The sequence below is a fragment of the Callithrix jacchus genome, chromosome 1, assembly GCF_049354715.1.
Source record: "Callithrix jacchus isolate 240 chromosome 1, calJac240_pri, whole genome shotgun sequence".
Lineage (NCBI taxonomy): Eukaryota > Metazoa > Chordata > Mammalia > Primates > Cebidae > Callithrix > Callithrix jacchus.
This window is the reverse complement of record NC_133502.1, coordinates 207360197-207387648: the sequence shown is the minus strand read 5'-3', so window position 1 is coordinate 207387648 and position 27452 is coordinate 207360197. Positions and strand designations below refer to the sequence as shown.

Sequence of the window (27452 nt, the reverse complement as noted above, 5' to 3'; positions counted from 1 at the left end):
AGTAAAGAAATGGCCGGGTGTGGTGGCTCATGCCTGTAATCCCAGCACTTTGGGAGGCCCTGGCGGTGGATCACCTGAGGTCGGGAGTTCAAGACCAGCCTGAACATGGAGAAACCCTGTCTCTACTAAAAATATTTAAAATAAATTAGCCAGGCATGGTGGCACATCCCTGTAATCCCAGCTACTCGGGAGGCTGAGGCAGGAGAATTGCTTGAACCCAGGAGGCGGAGGTTGTGGTGAGCTGAGATCGTGCCATTGCGCTCCAGCCTGGGCAAAAAGAGCGAAACTCCATCTCAAAAAAAAAAAGGAAAGGAAAGAAATATAAGAATGGCTACTCCATTGACTCCCTGAGGGCTGCTGGTTGCCCATTTTTTCAATTATTTTTTATTATATGCTAAACAAGGAGTGGATTATTCATACGTCCCCTTTTTAGACCATATAGGGTGACTTCCTGACATTGCCATGGCATTTGTCAACCGCCATGGTGCTGGTGGGAGTGAAGCAGGGAGGACGACCTGAGGTCACTCTCGTTGCCGTCTTGGTTTTGGTGGGGTTTTAGCGACTTTGTTTTATTAGCAAGGTCTTTATGACCTGTGTCTGGTGCTGACCTCCCGTCTCATCCTGTGACTTAAAATACCTTAACCGTCTGGGAATGCAGCTTCGGTAGGTCGAAGCCTCATTTTATCCAGTTCCTATTCAAGATGGAGTTGCTGTGGTTCCAATGCCCCCAACAGAAACAGGCAGGGAGAGTTAAGCCAGGTGCCCGAGGTTGCACAGGCTCGGTGGAAAGGCACTCGGAAGACGGACCTCTGAGTCTGACACCACACCGCCCCTCCTAAGGGTCATCAGTCCCGGTAAAAATATCACAGGAGCCCTGCAAGGTGTGGGGGTGGTTCTTTTCACCCGGGCTGGCCTGGAAGCCCTGCCTCCACGGAGACCTCTCTTGCCCCATCCCCCAGCTCTTTCCCTTTTGTGTCGTTCTGTCTCCCAGAACAGGATGGTGGCCTTTGACCGTCTCTCTCCCCAGGATCTGGTGCAGAGCCAGCACCCAGGAGGTGCCCCATGAAAATGGGGTTCTCCTCCTCTGGAGTGCAGTCCCCTTCTCTCCCACTCAGGGTAAAGCCTGACCTCAGAGCCCCTCAAAGGCGAAATTCAAAACTCTCCTGACCCCTGGGAGCCTGCACAGGCTGCCTGGGTGGACCCGAGTGGGAGGGAAGCTGTGTCCCCCACGGCCAGCTGACAGGTCAGAGGGGAAACTGTACTTCCTGCTGGGCCCCCAGGGAGCCTCATCTCTCTGAGAGGCCAGCTGGGTCCCTGTGTGGGAGATCCAGGGGGAGGTGGGACAGGGAAAGGGGTGGGGGGAGAGAGGAGGAGGGGGAGGGAGGAAGCTGGGCAGGGGAAGGAGGAGGAGGAGGAAGGGAAAGGGGCAGAGGGAGTTGGAAGAGCCTGGGAGATACACACACACACACACACACACACACACACACACACGCACGCGCAATGAGAGACAGAGAGGAGAGAACCAGAGACCGAAGGTAACAGAAAATGAGTGGTCAGAGGCACGGAGGCGGAGACGGCAGAAAAGCATCTGGGAAGTGAGAGGGGGAAAGTAAGTTACTATACAGAGAAAGATGGCAAGAGTGTGGGAGGAAGAGAGAGGCAGAGACCCAGGGAGGAGCAGAAATGCACAGAAGCCCAGAAAACACCTGAGGCCGGTGCGCTGCCTCTCCTGTAATCCCAGCACTTTGGGAGGCCGAGGCAGGAGGAACACTTAAGGCCAGGAGTTCAAGACCAGCCTGGGCAACAGAGTGAGACGCTGTCTCTGGAAAAAAAAGAAGAAATTGAAGAAGCTCCTGAGCTTTCTTTAACCTCCTTTCTTTCTATTTTTCTCTTTTTCTTTCTCTCTCTGTCTCTTTCTCTCTCCATTCTTTTTTGGTCATGTCTGAGACCTCTGAAATTTTTCATTGTGTTTCTTTCTCTTTCTTCTCTCTCCCCCCTCCTTCCTTCCTTCTTTCTCTCTTTCTCTTTCCCTCCCTCCTTCAGTCCCTCCTTTCTTCTCTCTTTTCCTCCCTCCCTCCTTTCTTTTCTTTCTCTTTCTCTTTGCCTTGTGAATCAATCTCTCTCTCTCTTTCTCTCCCTCCTTTCTTCCTTTGTTTCTGTCTTCTTTGGATAGAGTCTTGCTGTAGCCCAGGCTGGAGTGCAGTGGTGTGATCATAGCTCACTGTAGCCTAGCCTCGACTTCCTGGGCTGAAGCAATTCTCCCACCTCAGTTTCCCAAACAGTTGGGACCACAGGTGTGCTCCACCACACCCAGCTGATTTTTATTTTATTTTATTATTTTTTTGGTAGAGACGGGGTCTCACCATGTTGCCCAGGCTGGTATCAAGCTCCTGGGCTGAAGAAATCCTCCTGCTTCGACCTCCCAATATGCTGAGTTTACAAGCACGAGGTTGCGGTGAGCTGAGATCATGCCACTGCACTCCAGCCTGGGCAACAGGAGGGCCACTGTACATGGCCAAAAAGAAAGTTTTTAAACAGTGCATCAAATCTCACTGGGGTGGCACAATTCACAGGCAAGATGCTAAGGAACAGCAAGGAGAGGATAAAACCAAATGGTAGGAGGAGAGAGTGCCGGAGCGGGGAGGAGCCAGGTGGTGCTCAGGGCAGGCATCCCTGAGAACGGGTGTTACTGAATTACATCTGCAAAGTTAAGTGAATTCATCAGGACTTTCTTTTGCAAATGACAGCAACTTGACTCAGTTGGTTTAACACAACTATGGAATTTACTGGCTCACATCAGTGTAATGTCCAGGAGTAGAACCCCAGTTTCAGGCTTGGCTAAATCCAGGTGCTCAAGTGAGCAATATCATGAGGTGTCTGTCTCCATCCGTATCTTAATATTATTTTTTTTATATTGGCCCCATTCTGAGGCAGGTCCTCTTGGGATAGTGGCACAAATGACTCCCAGAGCAGTATTAGTAGTAGTATATTTTTGTTTTGTTTTAGAGACGGGGTCTCAGTATGTTGCCCAGGATGGTCTCAAACTCCTGTTTGCTCAACCTATCCTCGATGCAGCTCCCAAGATCTTTTTGAAGATAAAAAACTGGGCTGGGCGTGGCGGCTCTCGCCTATAATCTCAGCACTTTGGGTGGTCCAGACAGGTGAATTACCTGAGGTGGAGAGTTCCAGACCAGCCTGACCAACATGGAGAAACCCTATCTCTACTAAGAACACAAAAAGTTAGCCAGGCATGGTGGCACATGCCTGTAATCCCAGCTACTTGGGAGGCTGAGGCAGGAGAATTGCTTGAACCTGGGAGGTGGAGGTTGCGGTGAGCTGAGATCATGCCACTGCACTCCAGCCTGGGCAACAGGAGGGAAACTCCATTTCAAAAAAAGAAAAGAAAAGAAAAAAGAAACCCCATCTGTTATTTTTTATTTTCCTCAGTGCCCAGCCCAGCTATTGCACTTAGTAGACCCTCAGCAATAGTTGATTGGATTGAATTGTCAAACTGGATGATATATCCGCTCTCTCATTTATTCACTCATTCATGCAACAAGCAATGACTGAGTTCCTGCCATGCATCAGGCCCTGCAACAGGCTCTGGGAGGGAGAAGGACAGGGCTTTGCCCCCTGGAAGCCACTGGAATAATAACTTGCAGCTGAACAGCACGATTATTTACAGTTTGTGGTTTATGAAGCCCTTTCCCATATCCGGTCGCGTGATCTTGGTGTGTGGATGTTGTTCAGGAAATTCAGGAGGAGATTCTGAAGAAGTTCAGGATAAAGACTCTTAGGGGAGCCCATGCTGTCAGTCAGCGGCTGGACTCCCTTCCCAGTGCTCACTCCCTAGGAACACGCTACCCACTGTGTATCGAGCCCTAATTGCAGGACGCTGCATTGAGGTCCTTCCCTCATCCGGTTCAGAGTTCGGAAGTTGTCCTGCAGGGGCCCTGGCGGAGCTGGGGTGTCATCCTTGGAGGAGTTGCTTGGGGCCCTGGACCTGGGAAGAGCCTGACGTGTATCCTCTGCCTCTACCATAGGCCTGATAAGAAAGTAACCACAGTCCCCTTTGGGTCACTTTCTTGGTCAAAAGAGGAACATGGTCTTGGGTGAAAAGGGAAGATAGGGAGAGAACTGCCAGTGAGCAACTTGGTCACCAGGGAGGATGGACAGAGCACTATCACGCCAGGGCCCCACCACCTGGCATCTCAGTTCATCAGTTTCCCTCTCTAGTTGGGCTTTCCATTTACTCCCTCCTTCCCCACCCCCTCCCCCAACCTAACCACATTTTGGTCAATCCCTTCCTTGTTAAAGTATCCTATTGAGGCCGCGTGCCGCGGTTCATGCCTGTAATCCCAGCACTTTGGGAGGCTGAGGTGGGTGGATCACCTGATGTCAGGAGTTCGAGACCAGCCATGACCAACATGGTCAAACCTTGTGCCTACTAAAATTACAAAAGTAGCTGGGTGTGGTGGCACATGCCTATAATCCCGGCTACTTGGGAGAGTGAAGCAGGAGAATGGCCTGAATCCGGGAGGCGGAGGTTGCAGTGAGCCGAGATCACAGCATTGCACTTCAGCTTGGGCAACAAGAGCAAAACTCTGTCTCAAAAAAATAATAAATAAAAATAAATAAATAAATAGGCCGGGCGCAGCAGCTCATACCTGTGATCCCAGCACTTTGGGAGGCTGAGGCAGGCAGATCATAAGATTGAAACCATCCTGGCCAACATGGTAAAATCCTGTCTCTACTAAAAATACAAAAATTAGCCAGGCATGGCAACGGGTGCCTGTAGTCCCAGCTACTCGGGAGGCTGAGGCAGGAGGGTTGCTTGAACCCCAAAGGCAAGGCTCCCTCTTGGAAGGAAGGAAGGGAGGGAGGGAGGGAAAAAGGAAGGAAGGAAGGGAGGGAGGGAGGGAAAAAAGGAAGGAAGGAAGGAAGGAAGGAAGGAAGGAAGGAAGGAAGGAAGGAAGAAAGAAAGAAAGAAAGAAAGAAAGAAAGAAAGAAAGAAAGAAAGAAAGAAAGAAAGGAAGGATCAGTCCTGGCCTGTATCCCAGCAGTTTGGGAAGCTGAGGCGGGCAGATCACAGGGTCAGGAGTTCGAGACCAGCCTGGCCGGCATGGTGAAACCTCGTCTCTATTAAAGATACAAAAAATTAGTGGGGCATGGTGGCGCACACCTGTAATCCCAGCTGCTGGGCAGGCTGAGGCAGGAGAATTGCTTGAACCTGGGAGGTGGAGGTTGCAGTGAGCTGAGATCTCACCATTGCACTCCAGCCTGGGTGACAGGATGAGACTCAATCTCAGAAGAAAGAGAGAGAGGGAGGGAGGGAGGGAAAAGGAAGTATCTTGTCACTCAAGGCCCATGTGTAGGCCCATTCCTGGGAAGGCCCCTGCATCACTCAGCCCTCACTAACCTGCCCGCCTGCCTCATGGGGCTGCAGCTAGAGTTTTGCATTTGGGGATTCTAACTCGGTTTGAAGCAGAATCACATCAGAGACAAATATTTGAATACACATTGATTTGGATTGTGATCTCAGGTAACTCCGGTGAGGGAGTGGGAAGGTGAGACAGAGAAGGAAGCAGGTGCCATCTATCAAGTGAACAGGACCTCCCCGTTCTTTCCCCAGGCATTGAGGGAGCACAGGTGAAGTTGCGAGCTGCTCCCAGAAGGCCTTAAGGCATTAAGTTCTCAGCACTTGCAGCCTTCTGAGCTCGGGTGGAGCCCGTCAGCAGAGCATCACGGGTGTTGGCAGACATAAGTCTAATTGGTGTTCGCAATATTGGAGTCCTAACAGGGCCGGCTTCTAGAGTAAGATTTTTTTTGAGCAAAGGGTTTCACTGTTAAACCTACATGTGTGAAAACCTATGTCATAAGGCGACAACTCCCATTTCGCAGATGGGCTGATAGAATCCTAGAGATGGCACGGGATTGGCCTCGGGCTTGCCAGCAGGTTAAGACAAGAATCAGGAGTAGAAGCCAGAAACCACGTGTGCAGTCTGGGTGTCCGCCACTTTTTAATTTTTATTTATTTATTCATTTTTTCAGACTTGCTGAGGTTCTGCAGAGTGTTTTTTTTTTTTTTAATTTTAAGTTAAATTAAATTTTTTTTAGAGATGTAGCCTTGCTCTGTAGCCCAGGCTGGAGTGCAGTGGCACAATCTCAGCTCACTGCAGCTTCTGCCTTCCGGGTTCCCCCAATTCTCCTGCCTCAGCCTCCCGAGTAGCTGGGATTATAGGCACACACCACTACACTCGGCTAATTTTTGTATTTTCAGTAGAGATTGGGTGTCACCATGTTGGCCAGGCTAGTCTTGAACTCCTAACCTCAGGTGATCTGCCCACCTTGGCCTCCCAAAGTGCTGGGATTACAGGTGTGAGCCATCGCACCCGGCCCAAAGTGCTTTTTTGAAAGAAAAAAAAAAAAAACTTGTAATTTGATGTAATTATAGATTCACAGGAAGTTGCAAATATATGTACAGGGTGGCCGGGTATGGTGGCTCACACTGATAATCCCAGCACTTTGGAAGGCTGAGGCAAGCGGATCGCTTGAGTCCGGGAGTTTGAGACCAGCCTGGGCAACATAGCAAAACCCCGTCTCCACAAAAATTGGCTGGACATGGTGGCATGAACCTGCAGTCTCAACTACTTGGGAGGCTGAGGCAGGAGGATCATCTAAACCTGGGAGATGGAGGCTGCAGTGAGCCATGATTGTGCCACTGCGCTGCACTCCAGCCTGGGTGACAGAGTGAGACCCTGTCTCAAAATGAAATAAAGAAGAAACTGTACAGGGAAGTCCAGTGTACCCTTTACCCAGCCTCCCCCAACATTAACATCTTGCATAACTATAATAAGATATCAAAGCTAGGAAATTGACATTAGTGCAATCCACACAGGTTATTCAGATTTTACCATTCAAACGTGCATTTGTGCAATTGTGTGTGTGTGTGCCTAGCTTTATACAATTTCATCACATGTAACCACCTTGATAATCATTCGAATGACCACCATCACTATGAAGAGGCTTAGCTGTACCATCAGCACAAGCTCTTTTATAGCCACCGCCCGACCCACGTTCCTAACTCCTGGCAACCTCTCTCTTTTCCGCATCTCTGTAATGATGTTATTTCATGAGTGTTGTATAAATGATAACATGCAGCATGTATCCTCTTAAGAACACCTGTTTCGCTTAGCTTAATTTTTGGGGGGAATTCATCCAAGTTGCATGTATCAATCGTCATTTCTTTGTGCTGCTGATTAGCGTTCTATGGTATGGATGTACCAACCATTTGTCTAACCATTCAACCATTGAAGGATATTTGACTGGTTTTTGGCTATTACAAGTAAAGCTGCTATGATATTCCTGTACATGCTTCTGCAGAATGGCAGGCAGAATATTGGCCTCCAAAGATGTCCATGTCGTAATCCCCGGAACCTGTGAATATGTTACCTTTCACAGCAAAAGGGACTTTGCAGATGCGTTTAAGAAAAGAACCTGAGTCGGCCAGGCAAGGTGCTCATGCCTGTAATCCTAGTACTTTGGGAGGCAGAGGTGGGTGGATCACCTAAGGTCAAGAGCTCGAGACCAGCCAGGCCAACATGGTGAAACCCCGTCTCTACTGAAAATTAAGAAAAAACAATTAGCCGGGCATGGTGGCAGATGCCTGTAATCTCAGCTACTCAGAAGGCTGAGGCAGGAGAATTGCTGGAACCTGGGAGGCAGAGGCTACAGTGAGCTAAGATCGTGCCACTGCACTCCAGCCTGGGTGACAGAGCAACACTCCTTCTCAAAAAATAAAATAAAATAAAGAGAAGGACGTGACTCATGGAAGTTTTGGCTGGGCACATGGCTAAAACATTTCCGAGACTTCCTTGAAACTACACGTTGCTATGTAGTTAGGTTAAGGCCAATAGATGTGAGTGAAAATGACAATTGCAACCTTTGAGTAGTGACCTGTATTAGTTATCTGTTACTGCCTAACAGATTTTCCCAAATATCTATTGTTGTTTCAATCTGCTAAGCATTTTAAATCTTAGCAGCTTGAGGGCCACCTGCGGTGGCTCACACCTGTAATCCCAGCACTTTAGGAAGCTGAGGGTGGATCACAGTGTCAGGAATTCGAGACCAGCCTAGCCAACATGATGAAACTCCATCTCTACTAAACATAAAAGATTAGCTGGGCGTGGTGGTGGATGCCTGTAATCACAGATACTCGGGAACCTGAGACAGGAGAATCACTTGAACATGGGAGGCAGAGGGTGCAATGAGCCCAGATCACGCCATTGCACTCCAGCCTGAGCTACAGGGCAAGACTCCGTCTCAAAAAAAAGAAAAGCATTGGCTGGGTGAGGTGGCTCATGCCTGTAATCCCAGCACTCTGGGAGGCCGAGGCGGGTGGATCACTTAAGGTCAGGAGTTTGAAACCAACCTAGCCAACATGGCAAAACCCCATCTCTACTTAAAATACAAAATTAGCTGGGCGTGGTGGTGCAGCTACTCGGGAGGCTGAGGCAGGAGAATCGCTTGAACCTGGGAGGCGGAGGTTGTAGTGAGCCAAGATCGTGCCACAGCACTCCAGCCTGGGCAACAAGAGCAAAACTCCATCTCGAAAAAAAATTTAGCAGTTTGAAACAACAATAGATATTTACAATCTTGCACAGTTCCAATGGGTCAAGAATTTAGGAGTGGCCTAGCTGGCTGGTTCTGACTCAGCATCTCTTATGAAGTTGCTGTCAAGATGTTGGCTAGAGGCTGGGCGTGGTGGCTCACACCTGTCTAGCACTTTGGGAGGCTGAGGTGGGAGGACTGCTTGAGCCCAGGAATTCGAGATCAGCCTGGGCAACACAGTGAGACCTCCATCTTTACCAAAAAAATACAATAATTTGTCAGGTGTGGGTATGTTGGTATATGCCTGTGATCCCAGCTCCTTGGGAGGCTGAGGTGAGAGGATCGCTTTAGTCTGGGAGGTTGAGGCTGCAGTGAGCTGTGATCACTGTGTGAGGCCACCTGGCTGTGGGCAGGAGGCCTCAGTTCCCTGCCATTGGATCTCTCCACAGGGCTACTTGAGTGTCCTCATGATATGGCAGCTGGCTTCCCCAGAGTGGGTGGCCCAAGAGAGAGCAGAGGGGAAGATGCAATGTCTTTTTGGACCTAGCCTCAGAAGTCACACTCTATTTTCCTGAAATATCTTGTTGATTACCTAGGTCATCCCTATTCAACATTGGAGGGGACTACACAAGGGCGCAAATACCAGGAGTTGAGGTTCACTGGGAATAATCTTGTAGGCTGGCTACCACACACCCTGAATAGCAAAGGAATGTGTCAGCCCCTTCTCTCTCTCTCTCTCTCTCTCTTTTCCCCGCACCTGGAACCACAGGTGGATTGCCATTTTGTGGCTTGAGAGCATGTGAGTAAGGGCAACCCTCTAGGGATAGCAACAAAATAGTCTGGGTGCCCAGCACTGCTGAGCTGGCATGCCAACCCTGGAGCACCTACTGACTGTAACATGGGGAAGAAATACATCTCTTTTTTGATTTTTTGAGATGGAGTCTTGCTCTGTCACCCAGACTGGAGTGCAATGGTGTGATCTTGGCTCACTGCAACCTCTACCTCCCAGGTTCCAGCGATTCTCCTGCCTCAGCCTCTGAGTAGCCGGGATTACAGGCACCCACCACCATGCCTGGCTAACTTTTGTAATTTTAGTAGAGACGGCGTTTCACTGTGTTGGCCAGGCTGGTCTTGAACTCCTGACCTTGTGATCCACCAGCCTCAGCCTCCCAAAGTGCTGGGATTACAGGTGTGAGCCACCACGCCTGGGCCTCAGCGCTTGTTATAAAGGTGTTTAGACTGAATGAATGAGGGCATGTGAGTAGCTAAATCACAAGAGGGTCCTATGAGTGCCAGAAAAGAGAGGCCACGGGAAGAATGAGCTGCGTTTCCCACTCGATGTAGGCCAGGCTGCCTGCCCCCATTGGGCTCCTGGCCCTCATTGGTGCCACGCTGGGCCTTAGAGAAGCTTCTCAATGACAGTGTTCACTGAGTGCTTGTGACATGCTTAGGTGACATCCCAAGACTTTTTGTTTCTTTTTTCTTTTTTACAGACAGGGTCTCGCTGTGTCACCCAGGCTAAAGTGCAGTGGTGTGATCACAGCTCAGTGTAAACGGAACCCTACTCTCAAGCGATCTTCCTGTCTCTGCTTCCCAAGTAGCTAGGACTACAGGTGCACACCACTATGCCTGCTAATTAAAAAAATTTTTTTTATAGATATAGGGTATCACTATGTTTCTCAGGCTGGTCTCGAAATCCTGGCCTCAAGCAGTCCTCTCACTTTGGCTTCCCAAAGCCCTAGGATTACAGGCATGAGCCACCATGCCCAGGCCTAAGCATTTCTTATAGACAACTTTAGGTCCCAGGAGGCAGACACTATTACTTTCTCTACAGATGAGGAAACTGAGGCTTCCAGCAGAAAAACAGCTTTCAGACCCTTGACAGTTAGTGGTTCTGTGTAAGTCCCAACAGGAGACTTTGGTTTAGAGTAATTCAAAGGTACATGGCTTCTGTTTTATCTAAAATTTAAAAAAAAATAGTAATGGGCTGGGTGGAGTGGTCCATGCCTATAATTCCAGCACTTTTTGAGAGGCTGAGGCAGGTGGATCCCTTGAGGCCAAGCGTTTGAGACCTGCCTGGCCAACTTACTGAAACCTCATCTCTACTAAAAGTACAAAAATAAACCAGGAATGGTAGCTCAATCCTGTAATCCCGGCCACTCAGGAAGCTGAGGCAGGCGAATTGCTTGAACCTGGGAGGTGGAGGTTACAGCATGCTGAGATCGCGCCCCTGCACTCCAACCTGGGCAACAGAATGAGACTTTCTCCAAATAAATAAATAAAAATAATAACAACACGTGAGAAAGGTCTTTCCCTCCAACCACCCAACAACAGCTGTTCTGCTCCCCTTTGTATTCATTCGGGTCTGTCTGGAGGATTCTGCCTGGTGACTCCTGTCAGAGGAGAGCTCATGTTTTCGTTTTTGGTTTCTTTTTTTTGAGACATAGTCTCAAACTGTTACCCAGACTGCATTGCAATGGTGCAAGGCTCACTGCAACCTCTGCCTCCTGGGTCAAGCGAGTTTCCTGCGTAGCTGGGATTACAGGGGCCCGCCATCACACCCAGCTAATTTTTGTATTTTTGGTAGAGACAGAGTTTCACATGTTGGCCATGCTGGTCTCGAACTCCTGACCTCGTGATCCTCCCACCTCAGCCTCTCAAAGTGCTGGGATTACAGGTGTGAGCCACTGCACCCGGCCCAAGAGCCCATATTTTCTAGGAGAACACAGACACCAGTCTCTGTAATCAAATGACTTTTCTTTTGCTTGTGGGAATGTCCATCCCTTTGTGTTTCCTCAGCTGCTCCTGGGAGTCCCTAGAGAAATTCCTCTGGCCAGTGGCTTTGTGAGACTTTAGTGGAACAGCTCTTGCTGTGTTTGCTCAGCACGATGGCATCTCACCTCCCCAGGAGTCAAATTCCATCTAAAGAGGGCTGCTCACAGGAGTAACTCATTCATCTATGGTTTTTTGTTTTTTTTTTTGAGATGGAGTTTCGCTCCTGTTACCCAGGCTGGAGTGCAATGGCGTGATCACTGCAACCTCCGCCTCCTGGGTTCAGGCAATTCTCCTGTCTCAGCCTCCTGAGTAGCTGGGATTACAGGCACGCACCACCATGTCCAGCTAATTTTTTGTATCTTTAGTAGAGACGGGGTTTCACCATGTTGACCAGGATGGTCTCGATCTCTTGACCTCGTGATCCACCTGCCTCGGCCTCCCAAAGTGCTGGGATTACAGGCTTGAGCCACCGCACCCAGCCTCATCTATGTTTTTTTTATGAGACGGAGTCTTGCTCTTTCTCAAAAAAAAAAAAAAATTCTGAGGCTGGGCGTGGTGGCTCAAGCCTGTAATCCCAGCACTTTGGGAGGCCAACTCAGGTGGATCGACTGAGGTTGGGAGTTCAAGACCAGCCTGACCAACATGGAGAAACCCCATCTCTACTAAAAATCCAAAATTAGCGGGGCATGGTAGCGCATGCCTGTAATCCCAGCTACTCCGGAGGCTAAGGCAGGAGCATCACTTGAACCTGGGAAGCGGAGGTTGCAGGGAGCCCAGATCACATCACTGCACTTCAGCCTGGGCAACAAGAGCGAAACTCTGCCTCAAAAAATAAAAATAAAGGTGGCCTTGGTGGCTCACGCCAGTTGTCCCGGCACTTGAGGAGGTGAGGCTATGCATTCGAGGCCAACCTGGGCAGCATAGGAGCCTCTCATTCATTAAAAAAATAAAATATAAAAATTCTTACTTGATCTGAGTAAATGGAAGAATTCTGGATTGACTGAACAGAGTCTAACTTGAGTCACCAAAACAGAGTTATGGCCCCTCCATCAATTCCCGAACTTGAGCCAGTTTATACACCTAGAACCCCTTGAATGAAGGGACACTGGTTCCTGCTTAGGAGGCCCCTGCTACGCACTGTTAACCTTCCTCTCCGCCTTTCCCAAAGGGACCTCCAGCCATTTACCAGGTCACCATGCATGAGGGAAACGAGAGTCATCAGAGTTTTCTGGCTCTGAACTGATACTAATTTCAGGAGACCCAAAACGTCACTGTGGTCTACCAGTCAGAGTAGGGGCTTACGGAGGTCAGGTGATCAGTGGAATTTCAGCTCGGGTTTCAGAGCCAAGTGGGTCCCCAGAACCATCCTGCGGTTATCTCCCCAGTTCCAGAATGCATTGTAGGATCTGATGAGATACTTTGCAACTGGCAGGACCCCTGCAAGGCAGATACTCTTACTACCGTCCCCACTGGGATTCAAACCTTGACATCTTGTGTCCAAAATCTACGTTCCTAATGATTACACATATTTGGGCCAGGCGCAGTGGCTCACACCTGTAATCCCAACACTTTGGGAGGCTGAGGTGGGCAGATCACAAGGTCAAGAGATTGAGACCATCCTGGCCAATATGGTGAAGCCCCGTCTCTCCTAAAAATACAAAAATGAGTTGGGCATGGCGGCATGTGCTTGTAGTCCCAGCTACTCGGGAGGCTGAGGCAGGAGAATAGCTTGAACCCAGGAGGGGGAGGTTGCAGTGAGCTGAGATCGCACCATTGCACTCCAGCCTGATGACAGAGTTTGAGACTCTATCTCAAAACAAAAACAAAAGCAAAAAAAACGATTGCATATATTTACCTTGAGTACTTGCAACTTAGTCCAAGAAACAAGGAGATACACAAATAATTGGGATGCCTTGAGGATGTGCAGTAACAGAGATGAATACAGGCATTCTGAGAATCTAGGTGGTAAGTGGGGATCCTGGAGGGCTCCCAGCAGAGAGGAAATCTAAACATTTTTATGCGGGCGCAGTGGCTCACGCCTGTAATCCCAGCACTTTGGGAGGCCAAGGCGGGTGAATCACGAGGTCAAGAGATCGAGACCATCCTGGTCAACATGGTGAAACCCCGTCTGTACTAAAAATACAAAAAAAATAGCTGGGCAGGGTGGCGCGTGCCTGTAATCCCAGCTACTCAGGAGGCTGAGGCAGGAGAATTGCCTGAACCCAGGAGGTGGAGGTTGCGGTGAGCCGAGATCGTGCCATTGCACTCCAGCCTGGGTAACAAGAGCGAAACTCCGTCTCAAAAAAAAAAAGAAAGAAAGAAAAGAAATCTAAACATTTTTTTTTTTTTCTGAGATGGAGTTTCCCTCTTATGCCCAGGATGGAGTGAAGTGGTACAATCTCAGCTCACTGCAACCTCCACCTCTGAGTTCAAGCGATTCTCCTGCCTCAGCCTCCAGAGTAGCTGGGCTTACAAGTGCCCACCACCACACCCGACTAATTTTTGTATTTTTAGTAGAGACGAGGTTTTGCTATGTTGGCCAGGGTGGTCTCAAACTCCTGACCTCAGGCGATCCACCCACCTTGGCCTCCCAAAGTGCTAGAATTACAGGTGTGAGCCACTGTGCCCCGCCCATCTGAACGATTTTGAAGGATTCATTGGAGTTAGTGCATCTAAGGTGGGTGGGGTGCTCAAAGGTGTTCCAGATGAGCAGAGGGGCCCCACCAAGGAGAGGAGCAGAGGCAGGAACAGCGAGCAGGCAGCAGGAGGCCCCAGCAACATGGAGCAGCTGGGTGGGCTGCTCAGACTGTCCGAGGTCCAGTGTGAGACATCACAGACTCTAGGACGTGATGGAGCCAGGGCACCAGAGGGGTTCCCAGGAAGCGGAGTCCTGGTCCTGCTTGCTGCCTTGTCTTGCCATTGCTGTTTGTGACATTCCAGAACACCCCCAGACATGTGGTTTTTGTATACCAGTCCTTGCGGTTAGCATTTAGCAATGCACTTTCATCTCAGTAAACATTTTCAGTTTTATTTTTGCTCCTACTTTATCTCCCTGACCCCCAGCTGAGGCCCTGAGAGGAGGGCAAAGGCTCTTCCCCAGACATTGGCCTTTTGTTAATGACTTTCATCCTGGTCACATGGACTGAAGCAGCAGTCCTTGGAGACATTTCTCTGGTCCTTGGCAAACCAGCAAGAGCCTGGGAAGGGCGGAGCACACTGCCCCAGCCCCTGGCTCCCGTTTAACGGAGGAAGAGAAGAACAGATATGTATGGGGTGCCCTTGCTGTTCTGTTCTTTCTCTTAATCCTCACTTCCACCTGTGAGGCAGTCGTTTATTCATTTCACAGATGAGGATGCTCTGGACACAGAGAGGGAAACTACCAGGCCTGAAGTCACACAGCTGCTTGTGGAGGGGCTGGGTTGAAACCCCTGGCTGGCTGTGACTCTCTTGTCCTTTCCACTAGTCCACCCTCTGGCTGGAAACACTGACAATCTAGTGGTTTTAAGTTGGTGAAACCTGGGGAAAGGGATTGAGAACCCAGTGAAGAAGTGATCATTATCTTCCTTCTCCCACCCAATCTTGCTCCAAAGGGATCAGTATGAAAATAATAGCTGGGTGGGGCGCGGTGGCTCATGCCTGTAATCCCGGCACTTTAGGAGGCCGAGGGAGGTGGATCACCTGAGGTTGGGAGTTCAAAGCCAGCCTGACCAGCATGGAGAAATTCTGTCTCTACTAAAAATACAAAATTAGCTGGGCATGGTGGCGCATGCCTGTAATGCCAGCTACTTGGGAGACTGAGGCAGGAGAATAGCTTGAACCCAGGAGGCGGAGGTTGCAGTGAGCCAAGATCATGCTATTGCACTCCAGCCTGGGCAACAAAAGTGAAAATTCTTCTCAAAAAAAAAAAAATAATAATAATAATAGCTAACTTTATTGAGAGCTTACTTTGGTCCAGGCACTGTTTAGAGTGCTTTATTGGCACAAAGTTGTTAAAACCTCACCACGATTCCGTTGAGGTAGGTGCTATTATTATCCTCATTTTACAAGTGAGGAGATGAGGCACAGAGAAGGCAGGCAACTTGCCCACGGTCACACAGCTCCTGAGTAGCAGAGTCAGGATTTGAGAGTACGTAGTACCAGGGACTACTCATTTTTATTTATTTATTTTTTTTTTGAGACAGAGTTTCACTCTTGTTGCCCTGACTGGAGTGCATTGGCACAGTCTCGGTTCATCGCAACCTCCACCTCCTGGGTTCAAGTGACTCTCTTGCTTCAGCCTTCTGAGTAGCTGGGATTACAGGCACCTGCTACCACGCCCAGCTAAGTTTTTGTGTTTTTAGTAGAGACGGGGTTTTATCATGTTGGCCAGGCTGGTCTCAACCTCCTGACCTTAGGTGATCCACCTGCCTTGGCCTCCCAAAGTGCTGGGATTACAGGTGTGAGCCACTGCACCCAGCCCCAAGGACCATTTTTTTTTTTTTGAGACAGGGTTTCATCATATTGGCCAAGCTGGTCTTGAACTCCTGACCTTGTGATCCATCTTCCTTGGCCACCCAAAGTGCTGGGATTACAGGATGAACCACCACGCCTGGCTGGACCACTCTTTAAAATTTATTATTATTATTATTGAGACAGAGTCTTGCTCCATCACCCAGGCTGGAGGGCAGTGGCATGATCTCAGTTCACTGCAACCTCTTCCTCCCAGTTTCAACTGATTCTCATGCCTTAGCCTCCCAAGCAGCTGGGAATATAGGCACACACGACCACACCCAGGTAATTTTGGTAATTTTATTAGTGATGGGGTTTCACCATGTTGGCCAGGCTGATCTCAAATTCCTGACCTCAAATGATCCACCCGCCTCGGCCTACCAAAAGTGCTGGGATGACAGGTGTGAGCCACCATGGCCAGCCAAAAAATTATTTAATTTTAATTGTGGTAAAATATATATAACATAAAAAACATTGGTGTACAAATATCTCTTGAGACCCTCTTTTCAGTTCTTGGGGTATCTATCCAGAAGTCTTTTTTTTTTTTGAGATGGAGTTTCGCTGTTGTTACCCAGACTGGAGTGCAATGGCACAATCTCGGCTCACTACAACCTCCGCGTCCTGCCTCAGCCTCCTGAGCAATTCTCCTGCCACAGCCTCCCGAGTAGCTGGGATTACAGGCACACGCCACCATGCCCAGCTAATTTTTTTTTATTTTTAGTAGAGACGAGATTTCACCTTGTTGACCAGGATGGTCTCGATCTCTTGACCTCGTGATCCACCCGCCTCGGCCTCCCAAAGTGCTGGGATTATAGGCATGAGCCACCGCGCCTGGCCCCTACCTGGAAGTCTTAAACTCACACTTCCTGCCTCTTCATAGACATCCCATGGTGCTTTGTGGGCAGTTCGGCGAGGACTCTCCAAAGTGACTTGGACAGAGGCCGTTTTGGGGAAGCTGGTATGATCAGAGAAGGAGCTCCCGTCGATCCCCCACCCCACATATATACATACACAGTCTGGTTTCCAGTCAGCCACACTCATCAAAACAAGCAGAAACACCAGGCTCCATCTGCCTTGATGTGATGTAGCAAGGAATGTGAGTGAGTGAACTTCCAGCCACAGGAGCCTTGGGGGCCACACTCCCTGGGCTCAAATCTGGCCTCGATGCTGCCCAGCCTTGTGGCTTTGGCTCAGAATCTAGCCCCTCGTGTCTTATTTGCTCAACTGTAAGATGATGGTAGGCTGGGCGTGGTGCCTCAAGCCTATAATCCTAATGCAGGACTAGCAAGCCCCCAAATTGGGACTTAGCCCGGGAGGGTTCTTGGCTTTGCCCAGGTAAGAATTCAAGGGTGAGCCAGTGGTGTTAAACAACTTTTATTGAAGTGGCAGTGAACAGCAGAGGCAGTGGTACTGCTCCTTGAGAAGCTGGGCTACCCCATAGGCAGGGTACCCAGAATAGCAGCAGAGAGGCAGTTCTGCACTGGTATTTATTTATTTATTTTATTTTATTTTATTTTATTTTATTTTATTTTTATTTTGAGACAGAGTTTCTCTGTTGTTGCCCAGGCTGGAGTGCAATGGTGTGATCTCAGCTCACCGCAACCTCCGCCTCCCTATTCAAGTGATTCTCCTGCCTTAGCCTCCTGAGTAGCTGGGATTACAGGCATGTGCCAGCACACCTGGCTAATTTTGTATTTTTAGTAGAGATGAGGTTTCTCCATGTTGGTCAGGCTGGTCTAAAACTCCTGACCTCAGGTGATCCCCCCACCTTGCCCTCCCAAAGTGCTGAAATTACAGGTGTGAGCCACTGCACCTAGCGTTGCACTGGCATTTATTTATTTGTTTTATTTACTTATTTGTTTGAGATGGAGTCTCACTCTGTTGCCCAGTCTGGAGTGCAGTAGCACAATCTCAGCTCACTGCCACCTCTGCCTCCTGGGTTCAAGCAATTCTCCTGCCTCAGCCTCCCAAGTAGCTGAGACTATAGGCATGTGCCACCATGCCCAGCTAATTTTTGTATTTTTAGTAGAGATGGGGTTTCACCATGTTGGCCAGGCTGGTCTTGAACTCCTGACCTCAGGTGAGCCACCTACCTCGGCCTCCCAAAGTGCTGGGATTACAGGCATGAACCACTGTGTCTGGCCTGGCGTTGGTATTAAGACATGATATTAATTATATGCAAATCAGGCAGCAGTTTATGCAGAAATTTATAGGATGAGGGAGGTAACTTCTGGGTTGTCAGACTGTTGCTGCAGAAAGGGGAGGTAACTTCCTAGTGTTGCCATGGCAATGGTAAACTGACATGGCCTCCTAGAAGACATATTTCATGGAAAGCTGCTTAGGCCAGGACCTGTTTTAGCTAGTCGTTGATTTGGTTCACTGTGTGAGCCTGCCTCCAGAGTCCAGTCCTGCCTCCTACCTACATCAATCCCAACACTTTGAGAGTCTGAGGAGTTTGAGACCAATGTAGGCAACATAGTGAGACCCAGTCTCTATTAAAAATAAAAATACCAGCCTGGGCAACATAGCAAAACCCTGTCTCTACAAGAAATACAATAATTAGCAGAAATGGTGGTACACACCTGTGGCCAGCTACTCAGGAGGCTGAGGTGGGAGGATCACCTGAGCCTGGGAGGCCACAGCTGCCGTGGGCCATGATTATGACATTGCACTCCAACCTGGGTGACGGAGTGAGACCCTGTCTCAATGAATAAATAAATTAAAATTAAAAAATAAAACATAGTTGAGTGTGGTGGCTAACACCTGCAATCCTTGCACTTTGGCAGGCTGAGGTGGGAGGATCATGAGGTCAGGAGTTCGAGACTAGCCTGACCAACATGGTGAAACCCCATCTCTACTAAAAATATAAAAATTAGCCAGGCATGGTAGTGTACACCTATAATTCCAGCTACTGGGGAGGCTGAGGCAGAAGAATTGCTTGAATTCGGGAGGTGGAGGTTGCAGTGAGCCGGGATGGTGCTGTTGCACTCCAGCCTGGGCAACAGAGCGAGACAATGTCTCAAAACAAACAAACAAACAAAAACAAAAAAAAAACATGTAAAGTGCTAACAATAGTTCCCGGCACATGGCAGGCACTCAGCAGACATTGGCTGTGATTCCAGGCAGAACACAGCCCCATGGGGAGTGGCCAAAGGAACACCAAGCACCCTGGCTGAGACTTGAAAACACCTGGGCTAAACCTCAGCTCTGCCACTTACCGTGTGGCCTTGGGCAAGTGACCTCATCTCTCTCAGCCTTGGATTCCTCATCATTCCGAGATGATTCTGCTTCCTCAGCTTCTTTTCTGGGGAGGAAATCAAATGAGACCCCGGCTGTCGACAATGCTGCTCTAGAACACTGTCCAAGGCACCCCTTGCTGCCTATGTCCCTGGCTTGTGAAGGGCAGAATCAGCATCTTGCACTCAACTCCTTCCCGCAGCCCCTCAATGGACACTTGGCGTCTGACTGGTGCTGCTCTGAACACTAGCACTCTGTCTCCAGCTGTTTGATGTTGCAAGGGCAGAACCCCAACATATGGGGAACTGAAAGGGAATTTATTGGTTGGCAATAAATAATAATAATAAATAGAGGCCGGGCACGGTGGCTCCCACCTGTAATCCCAGCACTTTGGGAGGCCGAGGCGGGTGGATCACGAGGTCAAGAGATCGAGACCATCCTGGTCAACATGGTGAAACCCCATCTCTACTAAAACTACAAAAAATTAGCTGGGCATGGTGGCGCGTGCCTGTAGTCCCAGCTACTCAGGAGGCTGAGGCAGGAGAATTGCCTGAACCCAGGAGGTGGAGGTTGTGGTGAGCCAAGATCGCGCCATTGCACTCCAGCCTGGGTAACAGGAGCGAAACTCCATCTCAAAAAAATAAATAAATAAAATAATAATAATAATAATAAATAAAAGTCCAGGTGGAGTTGGGTGCAGGAGTCCAGATGACACTGCCAGGATTCTGTCCCTCAGCCCTGCTCTCCTCTATGCAGGGCTTATTTTTAGGCAGGTTCTCCCCACACCAGCTGCTCCAGCTGATGTAGCACCAGCTACATCAGGCCAATTAGCAACCTTAGTGGAAAGAGAGCTTCTGGCTGGGTGAGGTGGCTCACGCCTATAATCCCAGCACTTTGGGAGCTGGAGGCGGGTGCCTGACTTGAGGTCAGGAGTTCAAGACCAGCCTGAGCAACACAGTAAAACCTCTCCCCTATTAAAAAAAAAAAAAGTAAATTCCCTGGTCCTGTCCTAGGTGTTTTGATTCAGCTGGCCTGGGGTAGGACCAAGGACTGCAATTTTCTTTCTTTTTTTTTTTTTCTTTTTTGAGATGGACTCTTCTTTGTTGCCCATATGGAGTGCAGTGGTGCGATCTTGGCTCGCTGTAACCTCCACCTCCCAGGTTCAAGCAATTCTCTTGCTTCAGCCTCCCAAGTAGCTGGGACTACAGGTACGTGCCCCACGCCTGGCTAATATTTTGTATTTTTAACAGAAACAGGGTTTCACTGTGTTAGCCACAATGATCTTCATCTTCTGACCTCACCTCATGATCCGACCGCCTTGGTCTTCCAAAGTGCTGCCATTACCGAGGTGACCAGGACTCTGCATTTTTGACAACCCCAGAGGATTATGATGTGGTATATATTTATTTATTTTGAGACCAATCACTCCGTCACCCAAGCTGGAGTGCAGTGGTGTGATCCCTGCTGACTGCAACCTCCACTTCGCAGGCTCAAGCGGTTCTCTCGCCCCAGCCGCCCAAGTAGCTGCAATGACAGGTGCCTGCCACCATGCCCAGCTAATTTTTGTAATTTTAGTAGAGACGGGGTTTCACCATGTTGGCCAGGCTGGTCTCGAACTCCTGACCTCAGGTGATCCACCCACCTTGTCCTCCCAAAGTGCTGGGATTACAAGCGTGAGCCAGCACGTCCAGCCTTATGTGATTTTACTTTTGGAGTTCACTGGCTGAGATGGTTCCCAAGGTCCCTCCGACTCTAATGGTCTCTGATGCTGGAGTCAATTAATGTTGGCTGAAATCCTGAGCAGAAAGGTCCCAACTATTGGCTGGGTGCGGTGGCTCATGCCTGTAATCCCAGCCGAGATCACTGGAGGTCAGAAGTTCAAGACCAGCCATGGCTATCATGGTGAAACCCTGTCTCTACTCAAAATACAAACAATCACCGGGTGTGGTGGTACATGTCTGTCATCCCAGCTACTTAGGAGGCTGAGACAAGAGGATCACTTGAACTAAGAAGGCAAAGGTTGCAGTGAGCTGAGATTGTGTCACTGCATGCCAGCCTGGGTGACATATCGAGACTCCATCTCAAAAAAAAATAAGGAGGGCCAGGGCAGGGTAGGAGGTGACAGGACACCTGGCTGGGACACTCCATTCACGCCACCTCGGCCCACAGGACATCATCCATGACCGCGGCCACAGCGCCTCTCTCCAAGGTGGTCTTCCAGGATTCGTACCAGTTTAAGAAGTGGACGGAGCTGTTCATTACCGCTGAGGGCATTCACACAGGCCGGTTTGTGTATTGTGGCAACAAGGCCAGCTCAACATTGGCAGTGTGCTCCCTGTGGGCACCATGCCTGAGGGGACGATCGTATGCTGACTGGAGACCGTGGCAAGCTGGCCTGGGCATCAGGGAACGATGCCACCATTATCTCCCACAACCCTAAGACCAGGAAGACCCCTGTGAAGCTGCCCTCTGGCTCCAAGAAGGTTATCTCCTCAGCCAACAGAGCTTTGGTTAGTGTGGTGGCTGGAGACGGCCGAATTGACAAACCCATCTTGAAGGCTGGTCAGGCATGCAACAAATATAAGGCAAAGAGGAACTACTGGCCATGAGTACGGGGTGTGGCCATGACCTGTGAAGCCTCCTTTTGGAGGTGGCAACCACCAGGATGTCGGCAAGCCCTCCACCCTCTGCAGAGATGCCCCTGCTGGCCGCAAAGTGGGTCTCGGTGCTGCCTGCCGAGCTGGACGTCTCTGGGGAGCCAGGACTGTACAGGAGAAAGAGAACTAGTGCTGAGAAGCTTAATAAAGTTTATCTTTACGCCACCAAAAAAAAAAAAAAACAAAGGAAAGATCCTGAGACAACCAGACAACCATGAGCATGAGATACTTCACTCACTGCCCAGCCCTGCCCTGTATCCTTTCATTTGGGTGGGCCTGTGGCTAGGTCTGGCCAATGATTGGCAGTGAAAGTGACAAATGTCACTTCCAGGATAAGGTAGTTAAAAGCCTATACCCCAGATGCCAGTCTCTCTCCCCTGCCTGGATGAATGATTTGTGCAGCCAAGCCTGTCTTGCAGGGGCACTTGCCACACACAGCAAAGACATGATGGTGGGCACAGCAGAGAAAGTGGGCTTGGGCCTTGGCGTTCTCCCAGCCCTCCTTGCTCTAGCTGGATGAGAGTCTGCAGTGAAGAATCGAATTGTAGGGGTCAAGGTCAGGCATAGTGGCTCACACCTGTAATGCCAGCACTTTGAGAGGCCAAGGCAGGTGGATTACCTGAGGTCAGGAGTTCAAGACCAGCCTAGCCAACATGATGAAACCCCTTCTCTACTAAAAATACAAAAAAATTAGCTGGGCGTGGTGGCACATGCTTATAATCCCAGCTATTCAGGAGGCTGAGGCAGGAGAATCGCTTGAACCTGGGAGGCAGAGGTTGCAGTGAGCTGAGATCACACCATTGCACTCCAGCCTGGGTGACTGAGCAAGACTCCATCTCAAAAAAAAAAAAAAAAATTAGCTGGGTCTAGTGGCGGTGCCTGTAGTCCCAGCTACTTGGGAGGCTGAGGCAGAAGAATCGCTTGAACCCAGGAGGTGAAGGTTGTGGTAAACTGAGGTCGCACCACTGCACTCTGTCACGACAGCCTGGGTGACAGAACAAGACTCTGTCTCAAATTAAAAAAAAAAAAAGAATAGTAGGGGTTAGGATCAGACTGTGGGCCCCAGAGGAGTTAGAAGAGGAAGGCTGTCCAAGACCAGAGGCATCCTGGGACAGCTGGAGAGGTCTCCCAGTGGACTGGCAGGATGGCCCGGGGCTAGTCCATCCCCATGTAAGGCATTAAGGTGAGGGGGAAGCTATTGCTCCTGAATAAGGTGTTCGTCCTCATCAAGGTAGAAGGGCAAGCCCACTTCAGAACAGTGACTCACCCAGAGTCCCCGAATACCTCTGATGCTGAGGGAACTCCAGCCCCAGGGCTTCCACACTGAGGTCATTTCCCTCCACAGACCGTGACTACAGAGCTGCTTGGAGAATGCTGACAGCAATGAGTGGCCACTCCACCCAGAGGTGACCCTTGTTAGGGTTTGGACATTTTCCCCACTGATCTTAGGAAAAACCATGGTTTTCCATGGTAAATTCTAGCATGTAGACAACAGGTTAAACTTCGCATTTGGACTGCTGCTTACCCCAGGGAAGGTCTCAACCTATGAAGTTGAAAAATAATTTTAGATTTTATTTTTATTACTTATTATATTTTATATAATGTATTATATTTAAATTTAAATTGTATATATCTGAAAAGAAAATATATGTATATATATGCATATTTATGTATATACATATATGTATATTTTTTGAGACAAGGTATCACTCTGTCACTCAGACTGGTGTGCAGGGGTGTGACGTAGCTCACTGCAGCCGCCAACTCCTGGGCTCAAGCGATCCTCCCACCTCAGCCTCCTGAGTAGCTGGGACTAGAGGTGTATGCCACCATGCCCAGCTAATTTTTAAAAACCTTTTGGTAGGCTGGGTGTGGTGGCTCATGCCTGTAATCGTAGCATTTTGGGAGGCTGAGGTGAGCGGATCACGAGATCAAGAGATTGAGACCATCCTGGACAATATGATAAAACCTCATTTCTACTAAAAATAGAAAAATTAGCTGGGTTGAGTGTGGTGGTTCGCGCCTGTAGTCCCAGCTACTCCAGAGGCTGGGGCAGAAGAATGGCTTGAACCTGGGAGGCAGAGGTTGCCGTGAGCTGAGATCTTGCACTGTACTCTGGCAATTGAGGGAGACTCCAACTCAAAAAAAACACAAAAGCTCAAAAAAATTTTTTTTTGTTGTTAGAGATGAACTGTTGCTTTGTTGCCCAGGCTAGATCAAGGAATATACTCTCATCCAATGGCTCACGCCTGTAATCCAAGCACTTTGGGAGTCTGAGGTGGGCAGATCAGCTGAGGTCGGAAGTTCAAGACCAGCCTGACCAACATGGAGAAACCCCGTCTGTACTAAAAATACAAAAATTAGCCGGGCATGGTGGCTAATCCCAGCTACTTGGGAGGCTGAGGCAGGAGAATTGTTTGAACCCGGGAGGTGGAGGTTGCAGTGAGCCGAGATTGTACGATTGCGCTCCAGCCTGGGTGACAACAGCAAAACTCCGTCTCAAAAAGACAAAATGAAACAAAAGAATATTCTCATTCTCCTCTCTCTCTCTCTCTCTCTCTCTTTCTCTCTTGCTCTCTCTCTCTGAATATTCTCTCTCTCTCTCTCTTTCTCTCTTATAGAGACAGGGTTTCACCATGTTGGTCAGGATGGTCTTGACCTCTTGACCTTCTGATCCACCTGCCTCAGCCTCCCAAAGTGCATGAGCCACTGCACCCCGCCTATTCTCTGCATTTAAAACCGTTGGGCCTGGCTGGGTGCAAACCGAACTCCCTTACACACATACACATATACAGTATGTACTTTAAAAATAAGGCTGGGGCGGTGGCTCAAGCCTGTAATCCCAGCACTTTGGGAGGGTGAGGTTAGTGGATCACTTGAGGTCAGGAGTTCTAGACTAGCCTGGCCAACATGGTGAAACTCCGTCTCTACTGAAAATACAAATAAATTAGTTGGGCATCATGGCACACACCTGTAATTCTGGCTACTCAGGAGGCTGAGGCAGGAGAATCACTTGAACCTGGGAAGCGGAGGTTGTAGTGAACCGAGATTGTGCCATTGCACTCCAGCCTGAGCAACAGAGTGAGACTCTGTCTCAGAAAAAAAAAATTACGCAGCATCCATAAAACCTTCCCATGAACTTTAATAGTCAGGAATCAGGATATTCCCTTGGGCAAGAAGGACGTGAATGACAGCCCCGGAAATCCACATTTTAGTTTTCACAAAATTCAAGAATTTGAAAAATTTCCATGTTACCAAATTATGAAAATAATAAAATAACTTTAACACACTTTGGTTAAAATGTGTACATTACCCATTCCTATCCTTAGCCCATTTAAAAAATGAGGAATATTTTTCCTCATTGGTTTGGAAGAACTTGAACTCTGTTATTAGTTCCTTTCCTCTTTTCTTTTCTTCTTGTTCTTTTTCTCTCTCTCTCTGTCTGTCTTTCTTGACAGAGTCTCGCTTTGTCACCCAGGCTGGAGTGCAGTGGCGTGATCTGGTCTCACTGCAGCCTTCACCTCCTGGGTTCAAGGGATTCTCCTGCCTCAGCCTCCCAAGTAGCTGGGATTACAGGCATGCACAACACCCAGCTAATTTTTGTATTTTTAGTAGAGACAGCATTTCATTATGTTGGTCAAGATCCTAATCTCAGGTGACCCACCTGCCTCGGCCTCCCAAAGTGCTTAGATTACAGGCATGAGCCATCACGCTGGCCGCTTTTGGTTAATTTCTGGCATACATTTATCCCAGTTTCCAAATGTCTTTAGAACTTGAAAAAACTATTTTGAAGTGTATTTATAAGAAAAAAAATTCTAAAATAAAAGATTAATGAGGGGGCATTTTCCTCTCAGATATTAAAATGTACTGTAAAGCTATAATTATTAAAACATTTTTCTTGGCTGGGCATGGTGTCTCCTGTCTGTAATCCCAGCATTTTTGAAGGCTGAAGCGGGAAGATTGCTTGAAGCCAGGAGTTGGATACCAGCCTGGGCTACAAAGTGAGAGTCTGTTTCTACATAAAATTTTAAAAATTAGCCAAGCATTATGGCACATACCTGTAGTCCTAGCTACTCAGAGGCTGAGGCAGAAGGACTGCTGGAACCCAGAAGTTCAAAGCTGCAATGAGTCATGACTGCACCACTGTACTCCAGCCTGGGTGACAGAGTGAGACTCTGTCTCAAAAAAAAAAAAAATTTATTTTTATTTTTCTTTCTTTATTTTTTTGAGATGGAGTGTCACTCTTGTTGCCCAGGCTGGAGTGCAATGGTGCAATCTCAGCTCACTGAAACCTCTGCCCTTCGGATCCAAGTGATTCTCCTGCCTCAGCCTCCCCAGTAGCTGGGATTTCAAGCATGTGCCACCATGCCCAGCTCATTTTTGTATTTTTAGCAGAAACAAGGTTTCACCATGTTGGTCAGGCTGGTCTGGAACTCCTGACCTCAAGTGATCCACCCACCTTGGCCTCCCAAAGTACTGTGATTACAGGCCTGAGCCACTGTGCCTGGCCTTCTTTTTCTTTAAAAAAAAAAAAAGGGTTCTGCTAACCTCTGGGGAACACATAGTGTTCAATATTTGTTCCTTTTATTTTTTAGAGACAGGATCTTGTCACTCAGGCTGGAGTGCAGTCGCGCAATTATACCTCACTGTAACCTCTAACTCCTGGGCTGAAACAATCCTCCTGCCTCAGCCACCTGCATAGCTAGGACTATGGTATGCCACCATGTCAGCTAATCATATTTCTAGTTAATGAGCGCTGAATGAACGTTTTCCTGCATTGTTCCATTCTCTAAATGTGAGCTGAAGCAGAATCTTAACACCAGTGGATGGGAATTACAAAGAAACAGAATCCAGGGCAATTTAAAGAAAAATTATGTAGTAATAGGCACCACTTTTTTTTTTTTTTAGACGGAGTCTTGCTCTATCGCCAGGCTGGAGTGCAGTGACGCAATCCTGGCTCACTGCAACCTCCACCTCCTGGGTTCAAGCGATTCTTCCACCTCAGACTGCCTAGTAGCTGGGACTACAGGCACCCGTCACCACACCCAGCTAATTTTTGTATTTTTAGTAGAGATGGGGTTTCATCATGGCGAGGATGGTCTCGATCTCTTGACCTCGTGATGCGCCCGCCTCCGTCTCCCAAAGTGCTGGGATTACAGGCGTAAGCCACCGCGCCCGGCCCAGGCACCACTTATTAAAGTCTGTTGTGTGCCGGACACATAGTAGGCACTTTCTATACATCGTCCTACCAATGCCCACAATGGTCCTATGAAGGTAGTATATTAGAGGAAAAGAAACCTACCCCTTCAGCAGGTGAAATCATCTGTCCAAGATCACACAGTAAATAAAAGGTTCAGCCAGGGCCAAGGTCACGCTTTTTCCAGTGTGCTGGCTGCCTCACCTTGCCACTAACTAACATTGGTGAAATGTTTTTCTTTTTATAAACGTGTCATAAGTCATTTAAGACTCATGACAATCCTATGAGGCAGGCAGGGCAAACAGCACATCCAGAAGACAATTGGTAAGATGAAACCAGGTTCCAGGAGGTGCCATGGTTCTGCCACCACACGTGGCCTGGCTCTGTGCCAAGTGCCTTGAAAACCTTAACTCAGGTTGGGCACAATGGCTAACATTTGTATTTCCAGTACTTTGTGGGGCTGAGGTGGGAGAATTGCTTGAACTCAG

The 27452-nt window shown here is 48.7% G+C and overlaps 1 pseudogene; it reads left to right on the top strand.

Moving 5' to 3' along the window:
• The first annotated feature begins 481 nt into the window (after positions 1–481).
• Positions 482–21897, top strand: LOC100391643 (large ribosomal subunit protein uL2 pseudogene; annotated as a pseudogene).
• The last annotated feature ends 5555 nt before the right edge of the window (positions 21898–27452 follow it).